The sequence below is a fragment of the Pagrus major genome, chromosome 1, assembly GCF_040436345.1.
Source record: "Pagrus major chromosome 1, Pma_NU_1.0".
NCBI classification, from domain to species: domain Eukaryota; kingdom Metazoa; phylum Chordata; class Actinopteri; order Spariformes; family Sparidae; genus Pagrus; species Pagrus major.
This window is the reverse complement of record NC_133215.1, coordinates 37,352,433-37,376,676: the sequence shown is the minus strand read 5'-3', so window position 1 is coordinate 37,376,676 and position 24,244 is coordinate 37,352,433. Positions and strand designations below refer to the sequence as shown.

Here is a 24,244-nt window from a genome sequence, read left to right as displayed (position 1 = left end):
CAACACACACACACTGATAGTTAAGAGATAGATAGAAAGAAAATGACAGTGACTGGGACTTTTTCCATCTAATTAGTTTTTGTTAATGTCTCCCCTTTAAAAGAAAAAAGAACAAGAAACTCCAACAGTTCACCCACATATTAAAATTCAGTCGTTATCTACTCAACCCCATGCCGATGGAAAGTTGACACATATTTTACGCTGAAATCTTCACTGTAAGTGCTTAACTAAAAGCAGGACTCCAGACTAATGGCCTCCCGTCATCCCAGAGGTGATAGAAAATGTGTTTGCCTTGAACAGAGTTCTTCCCCAGGACACCTCCAAGACAAAAAGGATTTTTGTGTTTATGTATAACTATTGCTTAGCAAATGACATGCTGCTACTATACGCTAGTCGTAGTTTTCACAGTGCTATAGTGATATAGTTATACATATATATTTATATATACATATATATACATATATATATATATACATATATTTATATATACATATATATACATATATATATATACATATATATATATATATATATATATATATATATATATATATATTATTGTCAGCTCTGATTTGATTTGAAGTTTGTTTTGATTTCTGAGTTGCTCTGAATGGTTCAACACTGACCAACTGGGGCAAGCAATGATACTAACAAATCAGAGGAATGGCCAGAATGGCTAAACAAAACATGCTGCCTGTGATTCATTGGATCTGGCAACAGGGCTTATCCAGGCTGTGGTGTTTTGCATAACAGGTGTTACTTTGCCATTGTGAAAAGAGAAGGAGATGTAGAGCAGTCACAACATTTCCATGACATACTCATATGTATAATCAACCGCACACACACACACACACACACACACACACACACACACACACACACACATACACACATACACACATACACACACACACACACACACACACACACACACACACACACACACACACACACACACACACACACACGGTGTGCCCTGTCCTCTGACATCAGTTTTTTTCTGCTAATATTTCCTTTGGAGGGATGATTTGTGTGTGCGTTTGTGTGGTATAAATTAGGCCTGTCCATAGGGGACACCACAACAGAGAGCAATACATTTCCCTCTCTTTCAACTTCAACTTTCAACTCTTTCAGGCACACTCCGTTGGCCTCCTCAGAGAGTACAAAGCAGCCAGCCAATCAAATGATGATTGCATGATGTGCATCTCCCTGTGTTGTTGAGCACTTCTGTTTGTCTTCATTAAGTTGTCCATAAAGAACAAATCTCTAAACCACTTTGGAAAGAAATTGCTAATGGCTATTTGGTGCATTTTCTGAAATGTTTGGTTCTCTTCAGTATTTCAGTTGATAATTGTTCTTACACACAGTATGCTATTTTATTATTAAGATATCGAGTTGTAAAGTAGAAGGAGTTATTCTGAGTGTCCAGAAGTAGTCCAGTTCAATTTCTGCATGGACTGTCAGATGACTAACAGAGGGAGTACTTTCTAGGCATAGATGTACAGAATTCTCACTCCCATTTCATCAAAAACTGACACTTTGGTATGGCAGCCAACCTGTCCTACAATCCCAAAGCATCACTATTTGACAAGTTGGGAATGAGACTCAAAAATCAACTTTTCTTACAAATAGGTCCATTAAACTTTCCCTATTTAATTATCAGTACAAAAAGATGTTAGAAAATATTAGATAAGATTATTACATATATGTAACCAACCTTTACAACTGTGTAAATACAAAAGTAAAATGACACCCAAGAACAATTTGTTAACCAACATCCTAATAAAGAGGAGGATGCTGAAGTCTCTTTGAGCGCTTCCATTTTGGAACTATGGGTTAATTCTGGGTCAATATTGACCCAATCCAAATGCTTGTTTACAATTATTTCCAAGTGGCAAGCCCTGCATCACGCACTAGCTTACATATATTTTATTTGTGTTTATTCATGATGATTTCAAAGTGAAAGCATCTAATCCATTTAAAATGCATGTTGATGCTTTCACATGTCATTATTAATAACACATTTGCAACAACGCAAATCAACCACCAGTTCTCTACCTGGAAGGGGCTGTTTTTGTCAGTGTGCAGCAAGGTGTTTTTGTCTATAGCTTTGATTTGTGCCTGTGATTGGCTTCTTGACCATGCCAATGGTAGCTGAGGCTTACAGTTCTCATATCTAGAGCTATCTAATACACCAGAAAAATACACAATACAAAAATTTTACAAATAATGAAATAATGACAGTAACATTAAACTGTAGTATCATTAAATGGTTGGTCATTTGATATGGAACATTTAGAATATCATCAAAAGAAAAATGTGGAAGAAGTGGAGAAAAATACTATCAGGGAATCCTCTCACTTTATTTCTAGTTCATGTACAATGTAGTGACAATGGCACACATTTCAGCTATCCAAAATGTGGACAGTGAACAACAGGTTTAAGCATCAAACACCATAAAACCAAAGAGTGAGAACTTGCTTGTGCTCTCATTTTGCATAGATAGATGCAAAGATGCAAGATAGATAGATATGTAGTTCAGCATTCACACACATGGAGATCCAGCAAAAGAGATGGAGGAGCTATCAATCACTCTCCTGAGAGCAAACCAGAATGTGAGTAAGGCACACAATTATAAACGGTCCCCATGTTCACAGAGTAGTTGGCTCTACTTTAAGGCCAAGAGCAGTCTACTTTTTAGAACTAAAACCCAAAATGGAGTTGGTTTGCAAATCATAAATTTCCTTGGTAAAAAGCAATCTTCCCTGATAATCTATCTTAAGTTTCAGGTTTTCTACTGTAACATAAATCAAAACCAATACACATCCCATTTTCACATTCTGGACCTTTTCTTTGCCCTAATACATGATGGTTCTATGGATGAGTTTTGGATTTTTGGTTTATTGTAACATCTTTTGTTGTAACACCATTAGATCTTTCCTCATTGTTTTTTGATGTTCGCCTTGCATTAGATATTGAAGCATTTAATATTAATTATATTTACACTTTAAACATGAACATAAACAGAATTAGTATTGTGGAGTGCTGAGGATTTTAATTTAACCAATGTAAACCAACTGGACTCCTCTTCACCTACTTCTGGCTAAATGCACAACATCATGCATTGGTAGATCAAGGGTCCATATACTGTACTTACTTTTATCACAAAGCAACTATAAGAATGACTGAGTGATGAGCTCTAACAGTATGAATCAAAAATAATTATGTGACTTATGTGTTAATAAAGACTTTAATGCCAAATCTGAGAAAGCCTGAACTCTGCGCTTCTGCATTTAATACTTTTGGCTGTCTTTTATATAAGTGTGTCTAAATCTCTATATTTCTGGTAAGACATTAGATCAAGCCTGTATCCATTAACATGTACAGTGTGAGCAGCCAACTAGGCCCGAGGCAACAGAGAGGCTAGGAGATTGGTGCTTCATGTTTCACACAGAGGAGTAAACTGTGTTTGTGTGTGTGTGTGTGTGTGTGTGTGTGTGTGTGCGTGCAGTCATGCATGCTATGTGTGTCTTCTAACCTGTTACAAAAGGAGCAGTCCCTGCCACACAATGGTGTCTGCTGAAAACACTGCCTCATTGACAAATCAGGTCACACAAACACAAGAATACACACACACACACACACACACACACAATCTTTCTCTGTGCGTCTTGAGTGACGGCTTTGCTTTTGCCTTTAGGCCAACAGTGACCTCCAAGTTGAGTCTCTCTCTGTATCTGTATTAGTGTGTGTGTGTGTGTGTGTGTGTGTGTGTGTGTGTGTGTGTGTGTGCGTGTGTGTGTGTGTGAGTGATGAGTGCGATGTGTGCTGACCTTACAAGAACTCCAAGCATCGCCTTTGGTCCTGTTCTACCTCTCCTGTCATACCAGTGCCAGTGGTACCAAAAGCTTCGGTGTAAAGTAGAGTGTATGCAGATAACACTACTGATACAGTGCACAGTAAACAAAATACAGTAAACATATCAGACCCATCACAGCTCTGAGAGTGTTTAGCTTATGCACTCTTTCACGCTTTCCCCTGCAGTGGGGAAAGGAGGATTTTCTCTTCTGTTTGAGAGAGACTACTTCTTACTGTCCATGGATCTGAGGGAGGATGCTGAATGATGTACTTGAATGATGTGGACAGCAACAAGGAACAATCTGTGTGTCTCTGTGTCATTTGTCATTTTGGCTCAGCTACCATCTCCCAACAACTATGTACTAATTCTAGCTGTGTCTTGAACATGAACAGAAGTATGTTCACAAAGGAAAAATGTCATTGCAAAATTATTATTAGATGTTCAGCATACTGGCTTCAAAATACCCAACAGTAATATTATTTACATTGCATTCAGTATTTTGAAACCAAGACCAAAAGTAATCCAGCTTTAAAGATCACATCTATATTCTTAACAATTTTAGTTATTTGCTAATGTTGAATCTCATCATATCAGGAAAATTCCACAGTGTGTCAAATGAAAACATGCCAGACCATTCCACCATTACCCCTGTGCAGTGTTGTATAGTCCCCTAGTTCTCAAAAGTCATACCTGAGTAAAAGTAAAGATACCATGTTAAAATATTACTTTGGTAAACATGAAAGTCACCAAAACGAATAGTTCTTGAGTGAAAGTATCTGACATTGACTGTACTTACATATCAAAAGTAAATATCTGGCAAAAATGTAGTGAAAGGGGCGGCGGCTGTAGCTCAGGAGCGGGTTGTCTCCTTGCATGACAGCCTGTGGCATCGGTGTATGAATGCATGTGTGAATGAAATGTGAAGCACAAAGTGGAAAAACCATATATCAAGTCAATCTAAGTATCAAAAGTACAAGTAAAAGTAAATTGTACATATATTTAACCTGGCCAATTATTGTTTCTGGTATTCAGCATTTTCCGATTATTGGTATCAGTCTGGTTTTTTTTTAATCCGATTGCTGACACAATAAATACATTTTAAAATGTGCTACTTAGGCTGTGATGCAATATGTAATCAACAAAGTAACTAGTCACTAAAGTTATCAAATAAATGTAGTGGAGTAAAAAGTACAATATTTTTCTCCTACATGAATGGGGGTAGATGCATAAAGTAGCAGAACATGGAAATACTCACTTAAAGTACAAGTACCTCAAAATTTTAATTAAGTACAGTGGATGTGTAAATGTCCTTAGTTACATTCCATCACTACCCCCACTTCTGTTGTGTAAAGTCAGTCTGTTCATTGACCAAATGAAATGAAAGCAGTAATCCCTAAGAGTCTGTGTTTGTGTGTCCAGCTCACTCTGTTTCAACAGCTTCCTTTCTTCCTGACTCACCACAGTGTGTGTGGTGTGCACACCTGTCCTGGTGTCTGTGTGTGTGTGTGTGTGTGTGTGTGTGTGTGTGTGTGTGTGTGTGTGTGTGTGTGTGTGTGTGTGTGTGTGTGTGTGTGTGCAGCAGAGCAGAACAGATGGTACTATGTGGATCACCATTTGCAATAATCGTCTATATTTCACTAACTCATAATTATCCTGATTGGAGCTGCATGCTGCCTGACTGACTGTGACATATGACACATGACAATCAGTCTGTGGTTCCTGAATTGTCAATATTCACTGTACTCACATTTGGTTTCCATTTGTTAATGAGCCCCCATAAGTCACTTTGTTATGTAAATATACTGTATAAATCTAATAATGGTATGGTAATGGTCACAATACATATGTATGTTATGTGCTGGGATGTCCCACATATCTGAAGTAGTAAATTATTGTTGTCATAGTTACAGAGTACTGATGCTGAATTATTGCGTTCAGTATACTCTGTTTCATCACTGTATGTTTTCAGTGAATATTCATTCCTAGAATAGTGTGATTATATATGACACACATTTATAATACAGATTACACTTGTGAACAGATGCATGTTTGGTATTAACCCAACACGAGAAATAATTAGTGGATGGCATAGAGAGCTCAGTGGATAGATGGGGTCATGGGTTCTAGTCCCTGGTGTAAGACATGAACACTGCCAAGGTTAGGGTTTCCAGCTGTTACATCCAACTGTCTGTATGAGCGTTTGTGTGTGTCCGCATGTGTGTTAATGAGAATTTTTGAAATGAATAGGATCATACACAGCTATATCTCTTCTATCCCTCTCTCTCTCTCTCTCTCTCTCTGTCTTTTCCTATTCTGGCTGCCTTTACTCTTTCCTTCGGTGACTGATACTCTCTCTATAATCAGTGTACTGCAGCACAGCACTGGAGGAAACCCATGGAAAGAGTGATTTATTACAGTCACTCACTCACTCATACACACACACACATACACACGCACACTCAAGGTGATTTATTACTTTGCAGGTAGACAGTAGTTCAAGAGTAAGAGATTAGTCGGACACATGTTGAACACCAAATTATTATTACACAGTTAGATATTTAGGACACACACTCTACCTCACACATACACCCTATCTCACACACACTCGACCACCCCACTGTTTCACTGCATAAACTCTTTCTGCATTAAGTAAGTTCCTATATTAAAGTGAGAACTAAGATATTTGAAGCAGGAAGCAAAGGGGGCAGAAAACTCCAAACTGGAACAAATGAGGATTTTAAATTTATATTTAAAATAAAATAAAACAAAAGCTAAAATGTTTCCCCTTCACTTTATATTTGTTAGATTAAAACATCCGAAGTACAGTGTTTGGAATTATCAGTAACAGCTTTTGAAAGCCCACATTGCTTAAACTGCCCAAATATATGCAGATGCAGAGTGCCTGAAAAAGGCTGATCTATAGGCCTGCAAGCCAGATAGCCCTACCAGGTACACACTAGTTCCCCGAGCTACACAATCCATCGTGCTACAGGGATGCATTTACAATAATGCTGAGAAAAGGAGCATGAACACAGAGAGCCTTTATAAGCTGCTTCTATTGTTTTCATTTGTTTCCATCTAATTCTACTTGTGTCAAGATCAACTGAACATACTGAATGTGAATTGATATACCCTGGGGTCATGTAGGCAGTTACTACCACACCATGTGTCTATCTGCAGAAACAGACACACACACACCAACTCTGGTGGTGTGTGAAGTGAATAGATGCAATGCAAAATGTTCCTCTTTCTTAGTGACAGGAAGAAAGTAGTCTTTAGGGTGGAATAAGAAAGGTGATGGCATGTGGATGGATGATTTAAATCATACCTTTGTTCATCCATGCTTTTGTGAGTGCTGCAGCCATGCACTATTGTTTGTGTGTGTGTCAGGGTCAGCAGTTAAAATGCCAAAGCTGACCCTGCTGTCACTTTACATGGAAATCTACTGCTGACTTAATGTGTGTGTGTGTGTGTGTGTGTGTGTGTGTGTGTGTGTGTGTGTGTGTGTGTGTGTGTGTGTGTCAGTGCATGTAATGCTTAGTGTACCATTCACTGCTGCGGCTCTACCCTCTGAGAGGTGTGAGTCTGAAGTTAAGGATTAAAACTGTTCTTTCTCTAACAGATTTTCTATGTCTTCTTTCTCTTTTGGAGGGATGCAATTGTCAAAACAGGCAGATTTCTGCATTTCTGCCCCACTCTTTTGTGGAGACATCACTCCAAACAAAAGTATTTCTGCTCTGTCTTTAACTTTCTCTCATTTTGTCCAATCTCTCCCCTCTTTCATTCCTGCTCTAAGAAGAAATGTCACCCCCTAACAAAGCAAAGACTCTCTCATCCTGCGAGCTTAACTGGTGTTTTTCTCTTTGTGTACTTTAAGCATATAAGCTTTGCATATATGAACCGTGAACGTGAACATTTCAAAGTGCTATATTATCAACAGGAGTAGTGTTACAGATATAAATACGACTACCTGTAGGTAGCACTTTGTCTTCTATTCTGTACTAAAAAGGAAAAAAATGTGACAACATGCCTCTGATTGAATTCAAACAATGTCATCATAAACTTAAGCAAGTAGTTTTCTTCTAAACTTAACCAAACTACCATCGTACGATGAAGGTCCCTTACACCTGCTGCAAATGTCATATTGTTTTGGGGATGGTGATGTATGTCATTTTTGGAGACAGTGAGAATTGACTATTCTTGATTCCACTAAAGGAGAGAGAAGGGCTACAAATGGGTGGATGAGGCTCAGGGAACATCTCTCTGATCATTCAGCCTAACTGATGGATTAAACCAGGATCCTGGTCTATGGTAAACTTCTCTCCTTCTCTTCCATCACATTTTATCACAGCCATTGTCCTCCCTCGTCTCTGTCCGACTCCCCATTTTTTCTCCTCCCTTTCCTGTGAACTGAGGCTTGCAGCTGTACAGACATGCTCATTTAGCTTCCATTCAGACCGTGACAAGGAGAAACACTGATGACCGATGTAAAAAAAAAAAAAGGGGAATATCTAATCCCTAGATTCATTTGACCTGGCTTTTGTAAATGCCAGAAATTGACCAGTCACAAGACACAGTTCCTTACTATCTGATTTGTAACATTAAAGGTGAAATTTGTCAAATACGGCCAGAGTTCAGAGGTAGCTCGATCATCCCCCTCTCGATCAGCCCTCTCTCCTCTGAAGATGTTCACACACTAGTTGCATCTAACCGTGCCACCATCTGTTCCCTCGACCCGATTTCCTCCTCTCTTCTCCAAAACATCTCACGCAACATCTTGCCTTTCAGAGCCTCGTCCCACTCATCAGTCCTCATTCTCCTCGACTTATCCTCTGCGTTTGACACAGTCAACCACCAAATCCTCCTCTCCACTCTGGCCAAACTTGGCATCGCTGACTCTGCTCTAACACATGGAATGGCTCCCTGTCCAAACCCTGCTTTCTGGAAACTGGTGTTCCTCAAGGTTCAGTACTAGGACCACTTCTGTTTTCACTATACACTAGATCACAATGCTCTGCAATCGCATCACATGGATTCTCTTACCACTGTTATGCTGACGACACCCAACTGTTCCTCTCTTTTCCCCCATCTTCGAATACCCACTTTGCAACGCGCATCTCGGAATGTCTGGCAGACATCTCCGCTTCGACAACTGCACATCATCTCAAGCTCAACCTTAGTAAAACTGAACTCCTCTTCATCCCAGGGAAAGACTGCCCTCACATGGACCTGTCAGTCACCTGGGCGTAATCCTCGACGACGGACTATCCTGCCCCCCCAACATCACCACGGTGGCCCAATCCTGCATATTTGCCCTCTACAACATCCGCAGGATCCGGCCTTTCCTCACAAAGGACGCAACGCAATTCCTGGTCCAAACGCTGGTCATCTCCCACCTGGACTACTGCAACTCGCTCTTGGCTGGACTCCCAGCCTCTGCGACTAAACCATTACAACGTATCCAGAACGCTGCAGCACACCTCGTTCAATCTACCCAAATTCTCCCATGTGACCCTCCTCCTCCGTGACCTCCACTGGCTTCCTGTTGCGGCCCGCATCCGATTCAAGACAATGGTGCTGGCCTTCAAGGCTGTCAATGGAACTGCACCCATCTACCTCCAAACACTGGTCAGACCATGCGCCCCATCGCGAGCACTTCGCTCTACTACATCAGCTGGCCGGCTGGTACCGCCATCGCTAAGAGCAAACAAAGGCTGCTCATTGAAGTCGCGACTCTTCTCTGTTTTGGCGCCCCAGTGGTGGAACGAACTCCCGACCAATGTCACAACAGCAACTTCACCTCGACTCCGCATAGCATGACCCCCCCCCCCCCCCCCCCCAAAAAAAAATAAGTATATGCACTTGTATGTTCTTACCCTTAGCACTTAAATCATAGCACTTGTGTACTTATGGTATCCTTGATAAATAGCAGCTACTTTGCTCAGATGAGGGCTTGAAAATTGTTTCTATATTTTTTTTTCTACTTTATCGACGGTGATATGTTGTGGTTTCTTTCTTGTGACAAATGTACTTATTGTAAGTCGCTTTGGACAAAAGCATCTGCTAAATGCCCTAAATGTAAATGTAAATGTAAACTAGTAGCAGAGTAACAGACTGAGTTATCAGGAATCAGAAATTGAAGAAAAAGAAGAAATCCAATGAAAATAATTAAGTAAATTGATTTTCCCCACCCCGAAAAATTACAATAGTGGCAAAGTAAATAATGACAAGTTTGATAGCTTTGCACACCCCCTGTTCCCCTGCGGGGAAATGTCAAGACTCAGCTTGACCAGTCCTGTAACTTCATCAATCAGTCCCTCAGGCAGACTGGCCTTATGGTCCAGACAAAAATGTTAAGCTTCCTATAGGTCACGGAATTGATATAGTGTAAAGGTAACACAAGAAGATTTTGCTGATACATTAATTATGAACATTTTGCACTGCCTGTGAAAAGTTTGCAGATAGTTTCAAGTCCCTTTATAGATGCTGAAACCTACTGTCAATGCAAATTGGTTTTAATGAAATAGGGCTGGGCAATATGGCCTAAAATAATATCAAATATCAAAGAAGCAGTGTCACTGTAATGAATGTTTTTTGTCATGCAGTGCTGCTGTCTGTCTGAAAGCAGACTCTGACTGTTTTCTTTCCTCTGTCAACTAAAAATCTGATTATTTTAATCTACTTGATGGTGTTTTATTTGTTATTTAATTACTGAGACTGATGAGATGTCTCTATTCAAGACTATCCTGACCTCCAGCCCTAAAGCATTTGCAGCAAAACAATGAAGTCCAACTGACAATGAAATCCATTTCCAGCTTCTCTTTCAGCCTTTAATCACTGTTTTGCCTCTGTCACCTCTTTCTGGGCTCTGGGAGTCTCCTGGACACCGAAATAGAAAAAAGAGGTGTGGTCTTGCATGGAATGTTGACTTCCTGTGTTGGCAGTAGTATAGGCAAGAGAGAAGAAAAAAGAGGATTAGATTCTATGGAATAGATAGTGTTGCCATCAGACATCTGGTAGCTGGTCAGTTTCAACATGACCAGAGAGCAATTAGAGATGTTCCGATACTTGAAATTTGCGTATTGGCTGATACTGTGGTCGATGCTCAGCCCAGCAGGTTAGGCTGTATCAGAAGCAGGAAACCCTTCTGTTTGTCTGTTTTAAGAAAAGTGCTTGGGAAATCTCACATGTGGCTGTGACTCACAACTAAACATTTGTCCCCCTTCATAAAAAAAAAAAAAAGGGAGATATGATGTTTGGTCCATATCGCCTTGCCCAAAGTAGAAGTGATTCCTCATGAGCTAACAGCCAAAAACAACCGTCTGACAGGGTCTCATGTGTACCACAATTCTGAATCTTGCGCAGATAAAGTTGAAAAAATATTTGGCATTCCCAAACACATGACCATGTCACACGTCTGTTGTACAACAGGTAATGTATTAAAGCTATGGTCTACAATGTGAAAGATTGATCATTATTATTAACATTATTTGGATGGTGGTTATGGCCCAATAGTACGACCTACACAATGTGAAGAGCAAAAGGAACCAAATAAATCCATTCTCTCTAGCGCCTGCAAAACTGCAAAGAAATTGACCAATAGCAGCCATCCGGTCCACATGGGAGTTTCCCCTTGCTCAAATTTGCACTCTCTCTCTCGGACCCTCCATTCAATCCCCTCGCTCACTCTCCTGCTCCTGGTCACACCTCGTCCCAACCCACTTCTGCATTTGAAACTACAAGCGGGCAAGAGGTTTGTTTGGCCCTGAGCAGTTCAGGTATTGAGGGAAAACAGAGCGACAGTAGCAAGTGGCCTCTGCTCGCCCCACCGGCAAAGGCTGAAAGAAAGCGCAAGTCTGTCACTGAAAAGGCAGAGACAAAGCGGAGATGCGACACAAAGAGGGCTCAAACCCGAATAAACATTGGGTCATTGCTTGAACGGTGGCGAAAGCTCTGTGAAGATACGGACCTGAAAAGCGATGCTGATACAGCAGAGTTTTTGTTGAACAGGTAATCTTTCGTCTTTATTGTGGATGTTGCGACACAGATAACTTTTATGCCGATGCTGGCTTATGACTGTGAAAGCTGCCGTTAGTTTTTTTCTGTGTTATTAGACGGCGTCGAAACAATTTCTGTCTCTGTAATATTGTCAACACTTGTTTACTTGTTCGACGGAGACGTTAGCCTCTATGTTAGCATTGTAAGCTAAAATTGCTATCATGTTTACACCAAATCAGCCTATTTATTTGCTCGTGGCAGCTAAATGAAGCAGCAAGTAATGTTGCTCTTGTTGTGGGAGGGGGTGTGTCATGGGCGGGTCCGAGGGGAGGGCGATACGAGCTCGGAGGGGAGGGATTAAGGAGCACAGAGGGGAGGGGTGTGTGTGTGGGGGGGATGCTTTTTTCAAATCTTTCTCAGAACGTAGACCATAACTTTAAGTATTAAAATATTCTTTGAATTTTCAAAATGTCATTATTCTGTCACTGTTTTCATACCTGACCATTAGTGACCATGTTATACCTCACAGCAGAGCAGCAATTTTCTAAGAACAAAACCAGTCATACGTTTTGACCCTGTTTTAGCTTCTAAACACGCCACTTTGTTCCTACTATTTACTGACAAGGTTGCTGATCCGGGCGCGCGCACACACACACACACACACACACACACACACACACACACACACACACACACACACACACACACACACACACACACAATTTAGGTGTTTACTATGCAGAACGTATTCACCACGCACAGCTTTTGTTTATGCAGCAATATGCTGACTACAATACACACGTACCAACAACTCAACCTTATTATGCATGCACACAAATGTACCCACTGTAATAAAAAATGATGCACGCACATTCACACAACCAGCACAAGCAAGAAAAAATGTGCATATTAGCAGACAACCAGAATGTACCTGAGTGGGACCTTGCTGTGATTTAGGTCACTAATCCATTTCCACGACAATGGCCTGCCTTCACATTAGAGAACATTCATTGAAAAATCCACAAGCACATCCACTGTATCTCTGGATCAGTCTCTCTCTCTCCCTCCCTCCACTTGTTTTTTTTTCTCATAGAAAGTCATCGTGACTCTACTTATCTGTCATAAATCCATTCGATTGTGTGGGGGGATTTCTCTGTGTGTGTTTGCGTGTGCATTTAACAGAAACCAAGCTGTTTACAAGAATGTGGAAAGAAGCTGTGGAATATCAAGTAAACATGGCATTATTGCACAAGCACACACACAAACAGTTGTATTTCATAAAATAGTAAGGAGAGAGTCATTTTGTGTTTGTTCTGCAGATGCTGTGATGAGAAATGACCGGCTGTGTCTTTCTGTGTGGAGCATGTACAGTATGTTCTCTTAGTGCTCACATGATTTCCTCCCATGCTAGTCTGCTGAACTGAAAACCCTTTAACTGGCTTTAAATTAGAAGGTGAATGCATATTGAATCTTAGACTGGTGACATGTGCTTCCTTATACAGCAGGAAGTGAGGATCAGGAGATAGAGTGGGTCGTCCACTAATTGGAAGGTCCTGGTTCCATCCTGCATATCAAAGGCCAAGTTCACATTTGGCATCACCATGCATATTGAGTTATCCAATCACAACTGGACAGCTCTAAGTACAGGTCTGAACACCCCCAAGATGCAATTCTGATCACTCAGACCACATTCGGAGGGCCACCTACTCAACGGATGTCCTCAACGACACAAACAAGGAGAAGCCACAACAAGAATCATAAGGGATTAAACACTGTCTGATCTGGGCTCTCTTAACCTGCTGATGTTAGCAGCAGACTGTATGTTTCAACTAACCATTGAACTACTAACCACAATATCCCTTAACAAATCATGTTATTGTAAGACTTGTTGCATGAGGAGAAATGTAACAAAATTTGTGAAGTGGCTACGGTGAATTCTAAATCATTTTTGCCCTCTTGTAAATTTGGAATTAATTACAATGCATTAAGATGTTTCTGTCCTTGTAAAAAGTGTCAGTTTGTCGCAGCATCACTGTACCAGCCTGTCTGTTTTCATGTCTAAAGTGCGTCGGACCTTCCAGCAGCTGTTTGAACTCACTGTTTCAACAGATTGTACCATTTACACCAAATTTATTGAAGAATATAACTAATAAAGGCTACATCTTTGACACCTGAGGAGAAGGTCTCCTTCAAAAGAACGCTAGATTTTGAGACCTGTTGCGTTAGGAGAAACGTAATAAACTTTAGCAACCACAAATTGCTCCTGATGAGCAGGTCAGCACTCTGCATGGCAGCCTCTGCCATCAGTGTATGAAAAGTGTGTTTGACAAGTATCCATCAGTAGACTAGAAAAATGCATTTACCATTTACTCTATAACAGCTGGCTTGTTCAGTCCACCTATTCTCTATAAATATTGTGATGTTAACATTCACAACCAATCAACAAAATCACTACTACGGGCCTCGAGGTTAATCACTTCTAATTGCGGGTCATTTGATCCTTAAATGCAGAATTTATTGTCTTACTCTTGGACCCTGGCTCATTAAAATTAATTCGGACTCTAAGCATGTGGAGACACAACAAATCATCACATCAAAACAAGGCTAAAGTCTAAAGGCTCTTCCCAATGCCTCCACTTTGCATTTGTCTGTATCTTGTGAGGAAACATTGATGTCAAGAAAAAGACTGGGTATTAAAGCACATGATTCAACTCATGCACAAAACCTGCATGCAAATACTACACATTGCAGGAACACGGACACAGACAGACAGACAGACAGACACACGCACAATACTTGTCTGTCCTCTGTAACAAAGTCATCAGAAGTGACAAGCAGAAACAATGGAAACTGACTTATACTGTATCTCGGAATTCAAGACTCCAACTTCTTTGTGTACAAAAAAAGGAACACCAGACAATTTTAATGAGTCAATACAACAGCAAAGTCTGGCCTTCAAGCTGGTCCTTATGTGTATGTATAGGGACTCTGTGTGTGTGTGTGTGTGTGTGTGTGTGTGTGTGTGTGTGTGTGTGTGTGTGTGAGCAAGGCATCAGGTGGACAACAACAAAATGTAGTCCATCACACTTTAAAAAAATGGTACAAACATGGCTAAAATGTTTGTACCATTAGTACCAATGGTAGCTGGTATTGAAATTTAATGCGAAATAAAAAGCTTTTCACTTAGGATCACCTTACATTTCTTTTTCAAGCAACATATCATCATCTTTCAACTTCAGATATAGATATAATTAACAGCGTTTCCCCCAGAAAAGTTGTTGGGCTTGATGTTGACTATCTTTTGAAGGGGGCTGTGTCGGTGGTCAGGGTGTCTTTTTTGCAGGGGCACACTGCTAACAAACAGATGTCGCTGGTGAGCTTTCCAACCCTCATATCGGTTTTCAACTGAGCTGTCCCACTGTAACTGTAGTTTAAATACTATCCCGATACTTGGATAACAATTCCATTTAGAATCTCAATTCTGGATTGACTGAATAAAATAGGGGCACTATTTTAAGTCTTTTGCTCCAGTATACTGTGTACTAAACCATTGTACGGTGTCTTTAGTCAACTGAAATACAATATAAAGCTGGCAGAAAATATAAATGGTCTGTAACCCTTTAATTTTAAAAAGTTAATTGCATAGACTAATGTATTATTTTGAAGGCAAATGTAACAGTCTCCTGCCTGTATAAGATAAACAAAGTGAGGGGGGTGGAGTGCTCTGCTGTGCTTTTATTAACATCATATCTCGAGAGGTGGAGAGCAGCGCCTCTGCTCCGTTAGCTGGGTTAGGGCTCAGGGTTTTTCAGATGAAAGGTATTTTCTTCACCTCTGAGTTGGTTTTCAGTTGTTTAAGTTCTGCAGTGTGAGTTGGTCAGCTGGTTCCATTTGTTACTGGCTAGAGTTCGCTGCTCCACTAAGTATCTGAACAGCGGCATAGAAAGTTCACACTTCATGTTTGTCTTCCAAAGGTAATTTTCTTGGACAGAAAGCCACAGAAGCCACAGCCTTGTTAGAAAAAATATATGTAACTGTAATGATCATTTCATTTCCCTGGGCTACTTATTTTAATTAGTGTTGAAACGATTGTTTGGGAAAAATGTGGAAACATTCGCAATGGGTAGATGACATAGACTGCTCTGCAGCAGGAGAGTTTGACTGGACACTGTCCAACTTCTTTTACTAGTAAAGGAGTGAAGAGACCATTTTTTTTTCAAATGCCTGGACAATGATTTTGATATTAAGACAGGTCAAGCAAAGCCTTCAAGATACAAACGCATCGGGGAGCTGACAGACACGGCCACACTGGTAATGGAGCTACAGCTGTTATTGCCTTGGGGGGTGAGTGAATTAAGTTAACTAATGACAGTTTGAACAGTTTGTGGTATGTGTCTTTTTTTGTGTTTTCTCTTGCTGTCACTCAGTTGTCTGTTTATGAGGTACACCTTCCATAATCTTATACTGCATAACAGAACAGCTGTGCAATAGGTCCTAGCTGTTGTCTGCATTGTATTCATTACATTGACAGTTGTTCTGTCCACTCTATTTGTGCCAGTGAGGACAGACTTAAATATTAGAAACAGCTCTAAGATTAATGGGAAACAACAGCAAGACAAACAACCTCCGAAATGGCCATAAAGTCGAATCAACATCTCCCCCAAACACTATTCATGACCTTTTGAAAGCAGGCTTTATTGAATTGCTAGTGTATTAGACTGCATTAGCTCATACAGTGGCAACTACATGTATGCTATTGATGTAACTGGTGCTGCAGTTTGCTGAAATTTCCATTCTAGGCCTATGTTAGGTGCATTCATGAAATCTGCATTAGGTCTGCATAGTTAATCTGTTATGTTGTTTTTAAGAAAAAAAGACATTGTTTTACCCTGTAATTATTTGTTGAATATAAGAAAGTAAAGAAAAGTAGCCAACAATAGGGACAAAATAAGAGACAAGCTAACAAAATGAGGTAAATAGCCTGAATTCGGTCCTCATGAATGGCAAGTTGTTCTATGGTGAGCTGTAACTCTGTGGGGCAATTAGCCTGAAGGCAGTGGGCCAGGGTCTGGGAGAGAAATGGGAGATTTATTGCTCAGCAGGAACAAACATTTAAGAGTACGCCTGAGGGAGCTGCAGCCTCAGTACAATGGAAACACACTTGTTAGACTAATTCACTATGTTTGCTTTTCTTTCAAATATTGGGCAAAGTAGGACAACTGTCTCCTCTGACAATTGACAAAATGCTTTCTCTTATGGCAACATCAAGACCAAGTCACAATGATATACCCTCTAATGAAGGTTGTCACAAAAATATGTTGCTGCCTTTTCTTCTACCAAATAGGTAATAACAAATTAGGGTTTTTATCATTTACACAACAGAAGCATGTGCACAAAACTATCCCAAAACTGACCATTACTTTCCAAAACCACTCTATATGATATGTGTGCTTCTATGACTTCAAAAGCCCTGCTTTCTAGTTTGGTTTCCAGTTGGGCTATTGAACCAACTTGATATCCCTGATATCGACAGTTTTATCCACATTTGTATAACACTCAGTTGATCCCATTAATGTCATTCTGTCCAGAATGAGTTTAGAGCCTACTACAGTGTGTTCTTGAGCAAACAGTCCCACTTCTGTAGTGGGACTGCAGCAGTCTTGAGCTCTATTAGTTTCAAGGTAATTAGACGGTCTGAGTGTCACTGAATGTAAAGGAATTAGCTGGGCTATTCAAATGAACACAGACACGCACGCGCACACACACACACACACAACACAGAAGACAGAGACTGAGGTAGATGGGTCTACTGTGCAGTGGTACAGACTTGAACCAAGAGTCTGTAATGACAAGTCAACATGTGTGAGCCATGTGTACACATCTGTACATGTGTATGGAAAGTAGGAGTGGAGGGTGGTGAGGAGAGAGAATAAAGCCATTTACAGTGCTTTTAGCCCCATGTAGTTAGCCCTCATCCATTTCTCTCTATCCACTAGAGAAAATGTAATTATGTCCTGAGACTACAGTTAAGCCATATCCACTTTCCTGGACCACATATTCAAATGAAACGCATAAATTAAATAAACCTGTCTGTAAGTCTAATTAAAAAGGGGGGAAAGTGGCTGAGAAAAGTGGCTGTCCGAGTGTTTGTGTGTCTCTGAGTGTGTGCATTAGGGCTTGCATCTGTGAAACTGTGAGTGGGCTGGGAGTGTTACTACATATGGAAGTCTTCTTAATTGGTTGACTTTAGTTAGCCTCACTGCTGCCATTAACCGTACTGGGTGGGCGCAACAACCACACAAACAAAAGCTGCAAGTGCACACGAACGCAAGCACGCACGCACGCACACACACACACACACACACACACACACGTAAGTTGACATGCAGATACATACACTCGTGATTATTTACTAAAAGTCCCGCATGTGTGTATTTGCGTCTGTGAGTGATTAGTACAACACAGCCAGCAGACACACATGCACATGTCACATGTGTGTGTGTGTGAACATGTGTCAATGTGTGCACCCTTTGACTGCACGTGCGCACACACAGTGTGTGAGTACATTTGAATCTTGAAGGTCAGGCTGAGAATTATGTATTGTATTTTTGGGTTTTCTTTCAATGTTGAAATGTGATTAATAAGGTAGGTCTTGGTGCATGGACTGCGTGGGTCTCCATGTGCAACTTCTAGTTTGTTTCATGTGTGTGCAGCAGCACCACAAGCAAAAGGGCTGTGTGAAGGAGAATATAGATCAGAGGGTGTGTTGATTATTATTAAATTCTATCTCAGCCAGTCACATCACTGGCCTCATAGCTCTGAAACACCTGTACCACTCACAGTTAAGCGTGATATTGACAGCACAGAAAAAAAGCTTTACCTCAGGAAATGTCTACATGGTTCAGAGCATAACCATATGAACACACATCACCACAAATCTGCACCCAACGACAGACGGAGGATAATTTTCCATCAGGTAGCAATGTGTTACAAAAGTGTTTAACACTTTTTTATACTTTGTTGTGTAAAGTGTTACAAAAAAACAGCATGGCATTTAAAGTTCAGCAAAAACCAGCATCGGGATCATGGTTCTCTGTTAACTGCCTACTGTAAATCATAAGGGAACTGTATGATCTGTCCATGAAATACTTCTGCAAAGTTATAAACATCTTGATGCAGAAAAACAGTATAACAACTATAACTCATGAATTCCCATGTGCACACAGGCAGACGGACAAACACACACACACACACACACACACACACACACACACACACACACACACACACACACACACACAGGTGAACAGTAAGTAAATGCAGGGTGAATATTTCCATTTCCTGTATGGTGCTGACTGTTAGATAGTGAGCTCATAGAGACAGGTAAAATATTCCTTAACAGCAGGAGAATCAGCCAGATAAAGATAAAATGCTTCCATTGTCAAAACAAATGTGTGCCTCTAGTAATGTTTTGTTTTCTGTCTTTTGTCCTGCTGCTCATTTTTCCTCCATGCCACACCTTTATCACATCATACACACTGTGCTTTTCTCTTTTCTTTTGTCTTTAGGGGCGTGTGTAAATAACAGTTATAGAACATGCCTACAGATTGCCAAAGTAAGTAAGCAATATATCAAATTGTATGTGTTACATGGGTAAAGAAAGCTGACAGATGATCAATCTAAAATATGTAATCCCTGAAAAACCTAAAAAAAATTTAAATGAATGCAAGTAGAGACAACTGATGTTGTGAATGTACTGTAGCCAACACAGCGTGTGTTAATGTAAGATATCAGTATAAGGGTTACCTCATGAGGATTATTGTTATTCATGTTGCTCAAAAAAAGAACTACAAAAGAGCCAGTTTTTCAGAATGTATTTATATGAAGAACATTTTCACCTGGAAACAAATGAAAAGCAGTTGACACTGAGACAGATCAAACAAAGCTGCACAAATTAAAGAAGCTGACAAGACATTAAGCACTTTGCAAGATCTAGCCTGGTCATTGGTAGTTAAGAAACTGTCAAACAATTTAAAATCTGTGCTCGACTGCTGTCAGAGTTGTACATTTTGTCAAGGCAGGATCAGTGAATTAACAAATATTGTATGCACGGCTCTGAAAGGGGAAATTGCCACAAGTAGCTTCTTCTGCACACTGAAGTGAGGTGGGTATAGGGGAGAGAAGTGTTCACAAGACTCTTTGAGCCCTCTCATTCTCTGGTGGAGATGTTTTGCATGAGTAACATTCTTCCTTGGCACATCTTTTTTATGTGGCAGGATGCTGGCAAAATTAGCTCACCTGGCAAATATAATATCACTTTTGAATGGCATGAATATGAAACTACAAAGGCTCTCAGTGACAGCATTTCTACATGTCTAGCCAAACAAATTAAAGACAAAATATAAATAAAGATAAAATCAAGGAGAGGCTCTGCTCTTACAGAAATGCTGAGTGCACATGAGCTAATCTCTGGTACTGCTGCTTGAGATACCACTGTGCTGAACTCTGCTTCACTGAAAGCTCTCCAGAGGCCAAATGTATAAATCTCTGTGTCTTCAGGTGTAGAAATATGTGTACACACAAAACAGGAGACATGTTACACAGTCTTTTCGTCAGATTTATAAAACCCCATGTACATCTTTTACTCATACATCTCAGTCATTCTGAAATTTTACACCTGACCATACCCACAGTTCACTATAAATGGCTCTAAACACAAATCACCTGGTTTGCATATAAAGGGACAGAATTCAGTCTAGTGTTGAGGAGAAATGTCAGAAGCAAAGAAGCAGCTGAAGAACAGGGAATGCATTTTATGAGACCATGAACTCAAACTGACAGACGCAAGTTGTAACTGTATAAGTTAAGTTACTGTACACTTGATGAACGGTCATCATCATGGGTCAGAACATCAGTATGGTCCCTGAAAACTCACTCTAGCCTACAGCATATTGCTCATTGGCAACGTCCTCTCTTAACGCCAAGCCAGCTGTTGTGTCATGTCATGTGGCACAGCGATAATGCACAGCTACAGCCCTTAAATAGTGCCGATTACACCTGAGGGTATTCTTACTCCCCAATAATACAGGAAAATAATCTTTATTTATGAATATAAAGTTAATGTATTTATTTGTTTATTTATATAAAGATCATTATCATTATAATTATCATAATGCATACTGAAAAAACATATTTACAGAAGACAGTAAACATTTCTTAAACCATAGATATAATCCAGACAGAATTTAGTGGAAAAAAGCAGGTCTAAATAAAATGTCACCCTAATTCACACTTTTCTTATCATTTTTGCCAACTCGCAACATCACACTAATCAGACCACTAGTCTGCGTCTCGTCAACCTAACCAACTGTGCCGCATTAACTCAACCACCTACGTTGCCCTGATTCAATCACCTGCGAAATCTATGCAAGCCTAGGGGTGTGCGATATGACGATATTAGATCGTGAAGGATTAGAATGTGTAGACGATCTGCCAAAGTGCAGAGATCGTAGGGATCGACTCTAGGGCACATTCTATAAATTGCAGTTCTATGCTGATGCACCGACTCACCAAACGTATTACGTCGTCAACCTGACCGACCAATCATAGCGAATTACGGGCAGTGACACGCTTTCTTACCCGCCTCCTTGTTTATGTGTGTAGCGGTAGCCGCATGCAGAGCCATGGCTGAAAGCCAAACGCAGGAGTTGGTCGCTTTTAAAAAAAATCTCATCTCTGCCAGTTAGCCCCTCCACCTGCCGCCTCTCTCGGGTGCGCACACACACACACACACACACACACACACACACACACACACACACACACACAGAGTGTTGTTGTTTACCTTTTAGTATGTTTACATTGTTTGCACATGTTGGCAAAACTGCAACTATTTAAATTAAAATCTGTTTAGAAAGGTTATTTTGCCTAAATTGTCTGTTTTTCTTTTTTTGATTTAAGATCGTGATAAAATCGAAATCGTGATTTTATTTTTAAAAAATCGTGATATGATATTTTTGCCATATCGCCCACCCCTATGCAAGCCTAACCATTTTTCTCCCGTTCGTCTCAAGTTCTGACATTCGTCCCCCGGCAGCGCATCGTCCACTACTCTGCATCCACCGGCTCCAGTCAGACACAACGAACACGACTTCATCCACGCAGAGGTCGCAGTCCCCCCGCCGTACTCCAGGTGATAGCCGGTCTCCCGGACACCGCGTGTCTGACTGGCCAGCCTCCCGGCACCCGACCCACGGCCACACAGCTGCCAACCCGAAACTCCCGGATCCGTCTCGTCTTCCCTCCACATCCCGTTCCGCCAGACCGACGACAAAGCCTGGCTTTTCCCGTTGATCGCAACTTCCACTTCCACCTCCACTCCAGCCGCTGCACACTTGCGGCGCACCCACGACGCCAGTCGCGCCGATGACGTCACAGCGCTGCCTGTCACAGCAGGCCTGCAATCTCCTCCAGTCCCAGCAGAGGGCAGGTCGTATCTCCCCTCGTGCCTGCTTCCCACGTCTCACCTGTCTCACCTGTTTTCCTCATTCCGAAACGCTTACCCTTAACCGCAGACCTCCTCAACTGCTAACTGAAAAGCTACTACGTACCTCCTTGTTCATATCCAACTACCTCCTTGCCCACCGCTGCACCAATCACCAGCTTCTCTCCCTGTTCAGACACCTCAATTACGCCATCCACATTATCCCCCAGGGCCGATCCTTCATCTCCCACCTTTGATCCCTGTCTTCCGCCAATCCATCCCTCCACGATTACGTCGCCCTGGATGACTCCTGCAAAATGGAGCCGAGAATGTGGCGTGATTTCCTGTCTTCATGGAACGGCATTTCTTTCTTTTACGATGACCGAATCACCCAACCACAGGACAGGTTTCGGAGGTTATTACGGTGGCAGATGGTTCGCCTCCAGAACTGTCCCCACTCTGCCCTCTATGAACTTTATCCGGTCATAATCGCCGAACTTCTTTGGGGCACGAATGGTCCAGAAAAGACGTAAAAGACGAAAAGACGAGACGTACCCCCATTCCAAGTCTCAACCTCCCTGGTTCCGAGATGGTCCAGCCAATCCGCAACCCTACTCAAACCCCTTTCCTTCATCCACCAACCTCAAACCCCCCTTCCTTCATCCACCAACCTCAAACCCCCTTTGCTTCATCCACCAACCTCAAACCCCCCTTTCCTACCCTCCCAAATTCTTCTACCAATTTAAATAAACTACCTTAACGTTAAACTGTGGCATGGTCTTGTTAGTGAAACTCTTATAAAATGTTTACTGCATAGATGAAGAGTTACCAAGTGTTGAATAAAAACACCGTTAGCTGTTTAAGTAGCACTGTGTACGTGCTCCTGCTATTTGCAACTACATAGCTGTGAGAGCAAGGTTTCTCAGAGAGCAGAATACCAGATTAGATTTGTGTAATTTCAAGGCATTGTTCCCTTTCATTTGTCATGATCAGTAATCTGAGCTTGTATGTGGGAGATATGTGTTTTAGCGCCTCGGTGCTGAAATGCTTTAACGTAACATCAGGTGGCATTCAGTCCAAAACAGTCATCTGTCTGAGAGGAAAGCTAAGGTTAGCGGCTCTGAGCAAAACACTAGCACTGCAAGGGTTATGGCTTCCATTTCCTTTGTGGCAAAAAGGGCAGAGCAAGACATTTTGCAAAGTATAGCCCAGGGCTAGGTCCTGAAATAACCCTCCACAGTCACAGGGAGTGTTCCCAGGCAGAGTGAAGAGTCCAGTTGGTGCAGGGTTGTGTAGCTGTGGGCAAGCTGCTTACACTATCCCACAGCTACTTACAATGTGGACAGATCTTGAAAAAACAATTTAAGACTGAGAAAGCGATGAGTTTACAATGAAGCTCATTTTGCCTGGAACCAAAGCACAAACATGGTGCTGCATACAAACGTGTGTACACCTGCCTCTTATTCTTTTTTTAGCCTACTGACTACATGAAAAAGTTGATATTGAGATTTTTCCCATGTGGCAACAAAACTGATCAGTTTACTCATGCCTGATGTCCCAAGAACTATTTGACCACAAGCCTCTGTGTTCTGCACAAATCTTTTTCATTCTAGTGGAATGTGTGCAACAGTATTTCATATAAAACGCTGGTGGTGAAGCAGGATATAATGCCATCCTCTCAAAAACAAAAGGAACTTTCACACTGAAATTAAGAGTATACGGTACGCATACTCTTAATTTCAGAGCATTTTGCAATGAAGTGGTCATGAGTGAATATGAAGCCAATCCCACAGTGAAAGTACATTAGTTATGGCAGTTTGAGCTACTACAAGAAGTAGTAAAATTGATGCGAAGCTCCCCAGTGGCATACTGTGCATGGCATTCTGCTCTTACACTCAGATACT

The 24,244-nt window shown here is 41.1% G+C and overlaps 1 protein-coding gene across 1 annotated transcript in view; it reads right to left on the bottom strand.

Moving 5' to 3' along the window:
• The window catches only part of LOC141005578 (teneurin-3-like), a 322,641-nt gene that overhangs the window by 282,377 nt on the left and 16,020 nt on the right, over positions 1 to 24,244 (bottom strand). The gene's annotated exons all lie outside the window — the stretch shown is intronic.